Below are 7,952 nucleotides of genomic sequence, written 5' to 3'. Positions count from 1 at the left end.
GGCAGGCCGGAGGAGGAGGAGGAGGAGGAGGAGGAAGCCGCCCCCGATGCTCCGGCCTCACCGCCCCTCCCTGCCCGAAGCTGAGCCCAACCACCGTCGGTGGGTAGGGATGGGTGTCCCCTCAGGGGGTAGGGGAGGGCCCCGTGGGGCTCGCCCCCACCTTAGGTCGAGGGGCAGGGGGGGCTCAGGCCCCTCACCCCTGGATGGCCAGGCTCCCCCCCCCCCACCAGGGGCTCGGCCCACCTGGGGGTCTTGGGCCTGGTGGGCATCCGCCGGCGTTGACCATGAGACAGTGATGGTGGGGGGATGATAGTGATGATGATGATAATAATAATCGTCATGATGATGGCATTTGCTAAGCGCTTACAATGCGCAAAGCACCGTTCTCAGCGCTGGGGTACAGACAAGGCCATCAGGGCGCCCCACGAAGGGTTCACAGGCTTCGTCCCCATTTTACAGATGAGGGAACTGAGGCCCAGAGAAGTGAAGAAGCCGCGTGGCTCGGTGGAAAGAGCACGGGCTTTGGAGCCAGAGGTCTTGGGTTCGAACCCCGGCTCCACCGCGTGTCTGCTGTGTGACCTAGGGCAAGTCACTTAACTTCTCGGAGCCTCAGTTACCTCATCTGTAAAATGGCTCCCATCTCTCCTTCTACTGCCCAGCCCGCACCCTCCGCTCCTCCGCCGGTAATCTCCTCACCGTACCTCGTTCTCGCCTGTCCCGCCATCGACCCGCGGCCCACGTCATCCCCCGGGCCTGGAATGCCCTCCCTCTGCCCATCTGCCAAGCTAGCTCTCTTCAAGGCCGTGCTGAGAGCTCACCTCCTTCAGGAGGCCTTCCCAGACTGAGCCCCTTCCATCCTCTCCCCGTCGTCCCCCTCTCCATCCCCCCCGTCTTACCTCCTTCCCTTCCCCACAGCACCTGTATATATGTATATATGGTTGTACATATTTATTACTCTATTTATTTATTTATCTTACTTGTACATATCTATCCTATTTATTTTATTTTGTTAGTATGTTTGGTTTTGTTCTCTGTCTCCCCCTTTTAGACTGTGAGCCCACTGTTGGGTAGGGACTGTCTCTATATGTTGCCAATTTGTACTTCCCAAGCGCTTAGTACAGTGCTCTGCACATAGTAAGCGCTCAATAAATACGATTGATGATGATGATGATAACTGTGAGCCCCATGCGGGACAATCTGATCACCTTGTATCCCCCCCCCCAGCGATTAGAACAGTGCTTTGCACATAGTAAGCGCTTAAAAAATGCTATCATTATTATTATTATTATTATTAAGTGACTTGCCCTAAGTCACACACCTGACAAGTGGCAGGGGCGGGATTAGAACCCACAATCTCTGACTTCCAAGCCCGGGCTCTTGCCACGAAGCCACGCTGCTTTTGATGGTTTGGGGTTTCTGATGGGTTGGATGGATAGGACCGAGGAGGGAAAACTGCGACATTTTTTCCCTAAAATGGGTGTCACGGATGGCCAGATTGTGACTTTTACTTGAGAGCTTATCATTCATTCGTATTTATTGAGTGCTTCCTGTGTGCAGAGCACTGCACCGAGAGCTGGGGAAACTACAACACTTTTCCTCATCAAGATCACCAAAAAGAAGCCTGAAAGGTGCCCGACTCCATCCTATCCCTGGGGTACAGAATAATAAAAATAATCGTAGTACTTGTTAAACGCTTACTATGTGCCAGGCACTGTACTAAGCCAAGCAGGCCAGTGCCTGGCACTGTGGGTAGATACAAGATCATCAGGTTGGACACAGTCTATGCCCCATGTGGGGCACACAGTCTTAATCCCCATTTTACAGATGAGGTAACTGAAGCCCAGAGTAGTGAAGTGACCTGCCCAAGGTCACACGGCAGACAAGCCCACACAGCAGAGCCCTTTCCTCTCCATCCAAACCACTACCACATTAGTACAATCACTTATCCTATCCTAACTGTATTACTGCATCAGCCTCCTTTCTGACCTCCTAACTCCTGCCTCTCCCCATTTCAGTCCATACTTAACTCTGCTGCCCGGATTATCTTTCTACAGAAATGTTCAGGGCATGTCACCCCCCTCCTCAAAAATCTCTAGTGGTTACCTATCAACCTCCATATCAAACATAAACTCCTCTCAATTAGCTTCAAAGCTCTCCATCACCTTGCCCCTTCTTACCTTCATTCATTCATTCAGTCGTATTTATTGAGCACTTACTGTGTGCAGAGCACTGTACTAAGGGCTTGGGAAGTACAAGTCGGCAACTTACCTCACCTCCCTTCTCTCCTACATCCCAGCCCGCACACTCCGCTCTTCTGGTGCAAACCTCACTGTGCCTCAATCTCGCCTTTCTTGCAGCTGACCCCTGGCCCACGTCCTCTCCTCAAATCCGCCAATTACTGTTCCCCCCTTCAAAGCCCTACTAAAGGAGCACCTCCTCCAAGAGGCCTTCCCAGACTAAGCCCCCTTTCCCCAGCTCCCCCTCCCTTCCACATCACCTCGATTTGCTCCCTTTGCTCTTCCCCTCCTCTCCCCGCCCCACAGAACTTATGAATATATGCATATATCTATAATTCTATTTATCTATATTGATGCCTGTTTACTTGTTTTGATGTCTGTCTCCCCCCCACCCCCACCCCCTAGACTGTAGGCCTGTTGTGGGCAGGCGTCTCTATTGCTGTATTGTACCTTCCAAGTGCTTAGTACAGTGCTCTGCACACAGTAAGCGCTCAATAAATGCAACTGAATGAATGAAGGAATGAAAGTGGTAGAGCCAGTATTAGAACCCTTGAACTTCTGACTCCCAGGGCTGGGCTCTATCCACTAAGCTATGCTGCTTCTCATGCCTGACATTAGTATTTATGGAGTGACATTCTATTTATGGAGTGTCTACAGTGTTCCTAGTCTGTATCCAGTGAAAAGCATTGTACTGAGCGTCTGCTAGGTGGAGAGCATTGTATTGAGTGCCTGCTCTGTGAGTGAAGAGGGCCGGCTGTGCCGTGGGCCCTTTGTACTGGGCCCTTTGGATCGTATAATCAAAAAGTCACCGCCCCTGCCTTTGAAGATCTTAAAATCTAATGGCAATTAAACACTGATCTTGCCCCCCTGGAGGAGGTGAGACGTGTTAGATTCAGGAACTGGTGAATTGGGCATGGAGGTGGTGACTGGTTTGTAGAATAGGTAGGTTCCCAAAGGCAGAGGAGCCTCGACTTAGGACAGATTGTGGTTTGTCAATAGCACCCAACATGTAGTAGAACATCATCTCATCCAATGTCTACTTTCACTCTCTAATCCTTTCCAACCGACCCAAAAGGAGGTTTCCTATTTGCTTTCAGAAACTACCCCCTCTACCCATGCCATCAATCATTAGATGGAGAAGCAGCTTGAACTACTGGAAAGAGCACGGTTCTGGAAGTCAGAGGACCTGGGTTTTAGACTGTGAGCCCACTGTTGGGTAGGGACTGTCTCTATATGTTGCCAACTTGTACTTCCCAAGCGCTTAGTACAGCGCTCTGCACGCAGTAAGCGCTCAATAAATATGATTGATTGATTGATTGATTGGGTTCTGACTCTGGCTCTGCCAGTTGCTTGCTGTGTAACCTTGGACAAATCACTTAGCTTTTCTGGGCCTCAGTTACCTCATCTGTAAAATGGGGATTAAATCCTCCTCCCTCCAATTTAAACTGTGAGCTCCTTGTGGGACACAGATGGTGTCCAATGTCTAACCTGATAAACTTATATCTACCCCAGCATTTAGTACAGTGCTTCACACATAGTAAGCACTGAATCAATCAATCAATCAATCAATCGTATTTATTGAGTGCTTACTGTGTGCAGAGCACTGTACTAAGCGCTTGGGAAGTACAAGTTGGCAACATATAGAGACAGTCCCTACCCAACAGTGGGCTAACAGTCTAGAAGAGTAGGCTCACAGTCTAGAAGAACAGATACTGTTAAAAATATTCAGTGGTATTTATTGAGTGCATCTCCTCTCACTTTCTGAAAACACTCCCACTTTTCTTCTCTCCCTAATCACTACATAGTAAGTGTTCAATAAATACCGTTGATTGATTAATTAATTAATTCAACCATTCATTTTCTAATGGATCCATCCCCTTTGCCTTCAAACATGCTCAAATCTCTCCTATTCTAAAAATGGTTTTCTCTGGAACACACTGGCTCCAGCTATCGCCCTATTTCTCCCTGCTCCTATTCCCATTCAAAAGCTGTATGGAGAAGCAGTATGTTCTCCTGGAAAGAGCACAGACTAGGGGGTCAGAGGACCTGGGTTCTAATCCCGGCTCCACCCCTTGTCTGCTGTGTGACCTTGGGGAAGTCACGACTTCTCTGTGCCTCGGTCACTTCATCTGTAAAATGGGGGTTAATAAGACTGTGAGCCCCATGTGGGACATGGACAATGCCCAACTTGATTAGCTTGTATTTACCCCAGTGCTCAGTACACTCTCTGGCATACAAGTAAGTGCTTAAGAAATTTCATTAAAATAAATTAAAAACACACTGAATGGGATATATACACCTGCTGCCTTCACTTCCTTTCTTCTAACCTTTTTCAGGACCCACCACACTTCCACTCTGTTCACTCCACTGAGACTACACTCTTCAAGGTCACTCCATCAGCTCACTCACTCTAATTTATAAACTTTTTTCTCCCACTATTACCCCAGCTTTCATTATTTGTTCCTTTCAAGTTAGCCGTCCTACTGAGACTCTTTCTTGGCTCTCTGACCTCCAGTTCCTTGCTCATGTCCTTTTCCTGACTGGAACTCCCTCCCACTTCAAATCCACCCCACCACAGCTCTTCCCACCTCCACAGGCCTCCTAAAACCTCACCTCCTCCGGGAAACATTCCTAGATTAAGCTCCACCTTTTCAGGTTGCATCCATTCAACAACCACTTTTTAGCATTTAAGCATATATGCCTTAGCATGTATGTGTATTCTTGTCTTGAACTAATTTACACTTATTTAATCTTCTGTCCTTTTGCCTTTGACAACTGTAGCACTTATAAATGTCCCTCTGTTAAACTGTAAACTTCTTGAGGGAAGGATCTGTGTCTCAATCAATGACAGTTTATTTGAGCACCAACTGTGTGCACAGCAGAATACTGAGCACTTGGGAGAGTACAATAGAATTAGTAGACACACTCCCTGCCCTCCAGGATCTTACAGTATAGCAGCAGAGGCTGTGCTTCAATAATCCCAGGGCTGCCATTTTCCTACTGTGTGACCTTGGGCAAGTCACTTAGCATTTTTGTGCTTCAGTTTCCTCATCTGTAAAATGAGAATAAATTAATTGTGAGCCCCAACTGGGACAGAAAATGTGTCTGACCTGATTGTATTGTGGTGGTGGTGGTTAAGTGCTTATAATGTGCCAAGCACTGTACTAAGTGCTGGGGTAGATACAAAGATCACCAGATCCCACATGGGGCTCATAGTCTAACTAGGAGGGAGAACAGGTATTGAATCCCTACTTTGCAGGTGAAGGAACTGAGGCACAGAGAAGTTAAGTGATTTGCCCAATAGGGTCAGGGACTGTGTCCAACCCAATTTGCTTGGAGCCCGTTATTGGGTAGGGACCGTCTATATGTTGCCGATTTGTACTTCCCAAGCACTTAGTACAGTACTCTGCACACAGTAAGTGCTCAATAAATATGATTGAATGAATGAATGAATCTGCCCCAGTGCTTAGCACGGTATTTGGCATGTAGTAAGCACTTAACAAATACCAAGATTATTATCCTTAGTATTATTATTAGGTTTTCCTCAGTGGTGATTTCTCAAGTGCTTAGTACAGTGCTTTGCACACAGTAGACTTTCCATAAATACTACCAATTGATTTCTAGACTTGTGGTCAGGAAATGTATCAGGGAATAAAACTGTGTTTTATCGTACTCTCCTAAACACTTAGTACTGTGCTGTGCACATAGTGCGTGCTCAATACATACCATTGATTGATTGATTGGTTGGTTAGGGAGTGTACCTACCAGTTCTGTCGTATGGTACTCTCCCAAGCTCTTAGTACAGTGCTCTGCACACAGTAAGTGATCAATAAATAATATGATTGAATGAATGAACAAATTTGGATGGAGAGGAAAGGGCAGATTCTAGAGATGTTGTGAAGATTAATAAACGATACATAAATGGTATCCCTGCTGCTACTACTACTACTATTACTGCTAGAGGGAGAAAAATAAGGACTAATGATGAGGCTCCAGAAAAAACCCAGTGAGGGGAATTGTGAGGTAGGAGTTTCAGAGGAAGGATTAGACCCACAGCAGAATGACACTGCCACTCAAACCCAGGCCAAGGCTGTATAGAGAACAAGGAGACTGAGGCTGAAACAGGAGCCTTTGAATCAGCTCCAGAGAGGTTACTCTTTCCCTTGCAGAAGGTCTTCACAGGAGTGTGAAAATGGAAGCCAAAGTAAGGGGGAGGGAAGTGGGAGCAAAGGGAGAAGATGGAGGCCAAGGGAACAGAGGAACCAGGAGGTGGGGTGGAGACTAAAACCAGTCCTCTGGACTGTAAATTCCTTGTGTCCAGGGATTGTGCCTAACAACTCAAGTATATTGTATTCTCCCAAGCACTTAACGCTGTGCTCTGCACTCAATAAACACTCAATAAATACCATGAATTGCTTGCTAACCCCAATTAATGCCCCTACCTGAGTGTGCCATCATTACTTTCACCCACGGTTCACAGAGTTTGAATTTGAGTTCAAACCCAAAAGTAAAATGCTTCAATTATTATGATAATAATAATATTTCTTAAGCATTTCCTATGTGCCAAGTACCGTACTAAGCGCTGAGGTAGATACAAGCAAATCAGGTTGGACACAGTCTCTGTCTCATATGAGGCTCAAAGTCTCCAAAACCTCCTTTTAAAGAACTTTATCACAAAGCCTCAAATGACCTAATAGGAAGGTCTTTATGATAACTTCAGGGTCTAAGTCATAATAGTAGTAATAATAGTGGTGGTTGTTAAGTGCTTATAATGTGTCAAGTAAAACACGCTATCCAACCTTGGCTTCACAGACTCTGTCCTCTCCTGGTTCTCCTCTTAGCTCTCTGGCCATTCTTTCTTAGTCTTCTTTGAGGGCTCCTTCTCCCCCTCCCATCCCCTTACTGTAGGGGCTCCTCAAGGGTCAGTTCTTGGTCCCCTTCTGTTCTCTATCTACACTCACTCCCTTGGTGAACTCATTCACTCCCACGGCTTCAACTATCATCTCTACGCTGATGACACCCAAATTTACGTCACTGCCCCTGCTCTCTCTCCCTCCCTGTAGGCTCGTATCTCCTACTACCTTCAGGACGTCTCCATCTGAATGTCTGCCCCCCATCTAAAACTCAATATGTCCAAGACTGAACTCCTTATCTTCCCTCCCAAACCCTGTCCTCTGCCTGACTTTCCCATCACTTTAGACGGCACTACCATCGTTCCCATCTCACAAGCCCGCAACCTTGGTGTCATCCTAGACTCTGCTCTCTCATTCACCCCACACATCCAATCTGTCACCAAAACCTGCCGGTCTCACCACCGCAACATCGACAAGATCCATCGTTTCCTCTCCATCCAAACCGCTACCTTTCTGGTTCAATCTCTCATTTTATCCCAACTGGATTACTGCATCAGCTTCCTCTCTGATCTCCCATCTTTCTGTCTCTCCCCGCTTCAGTCTATACTTCACTGTGCTGCCCGGATCATCTTTGTGCAGAAACACACTGGGCATGTTACTCTCCTCCTCAAAAATCTCCAGTGGCTTCCTGTCAACCCACGAATCAAGCAAAAACTCCTCACTCTCGGTTTCAAGGCTCTCCATCATCTCGCCCCCTCCTACCTCACCTCCCTTCTCTCCTTTCTCAGCCCAGCCCACACCCTCCCCTCCTCTGCCACTAACCTCCTCACTGTACCTCGTTCTGGCCTGTCCCGCCATCGAC

At 47.2% G+C, this 7,952-nt stretch overlaps 1 protein-coding gene across 1 annotated transcript in view; it reads left to right on the top strand.

Moving 5' to 3' along the window:
* The first annotated feature begins 12 nt into the window (after window positions 1–12).
* Window positions 13–7,952, top strand: part of WDR31 (WD repeat domain 31) — a 30,376-nt gene continuing 22,436 nt past the window's right edge. Inside the window, exon 1 of the mRNA XM_038746044.1 lies at window positions 13–99. The gene's annotated coding sequence lies outside the window, so the exon portion shown is untranslated. The remainder of the gene's footprint in view (window positions 100–7,952) is intronic.

The sequence above is a fragment of the Tachyglossus aculeatus genome, chromosome 4, assembly GCF_015852505.1.
Source record: "Tachyglossus aculeatus isolate mTacAcu1 chromosome 4, mTacAcu1.pri, whole genome shotgun sequence".
Classification (NCBI taxonomy): domain Eukaryota; kingdom Metazoa; phylum Chordata; class Mammalia; order Monotremata; family Tachyglossidae; genus Tachyglossus; species Tachyglossus aculeatus.
This window is presented reverse-complemented; position numbering and strand designations above follow the sequence as displayed.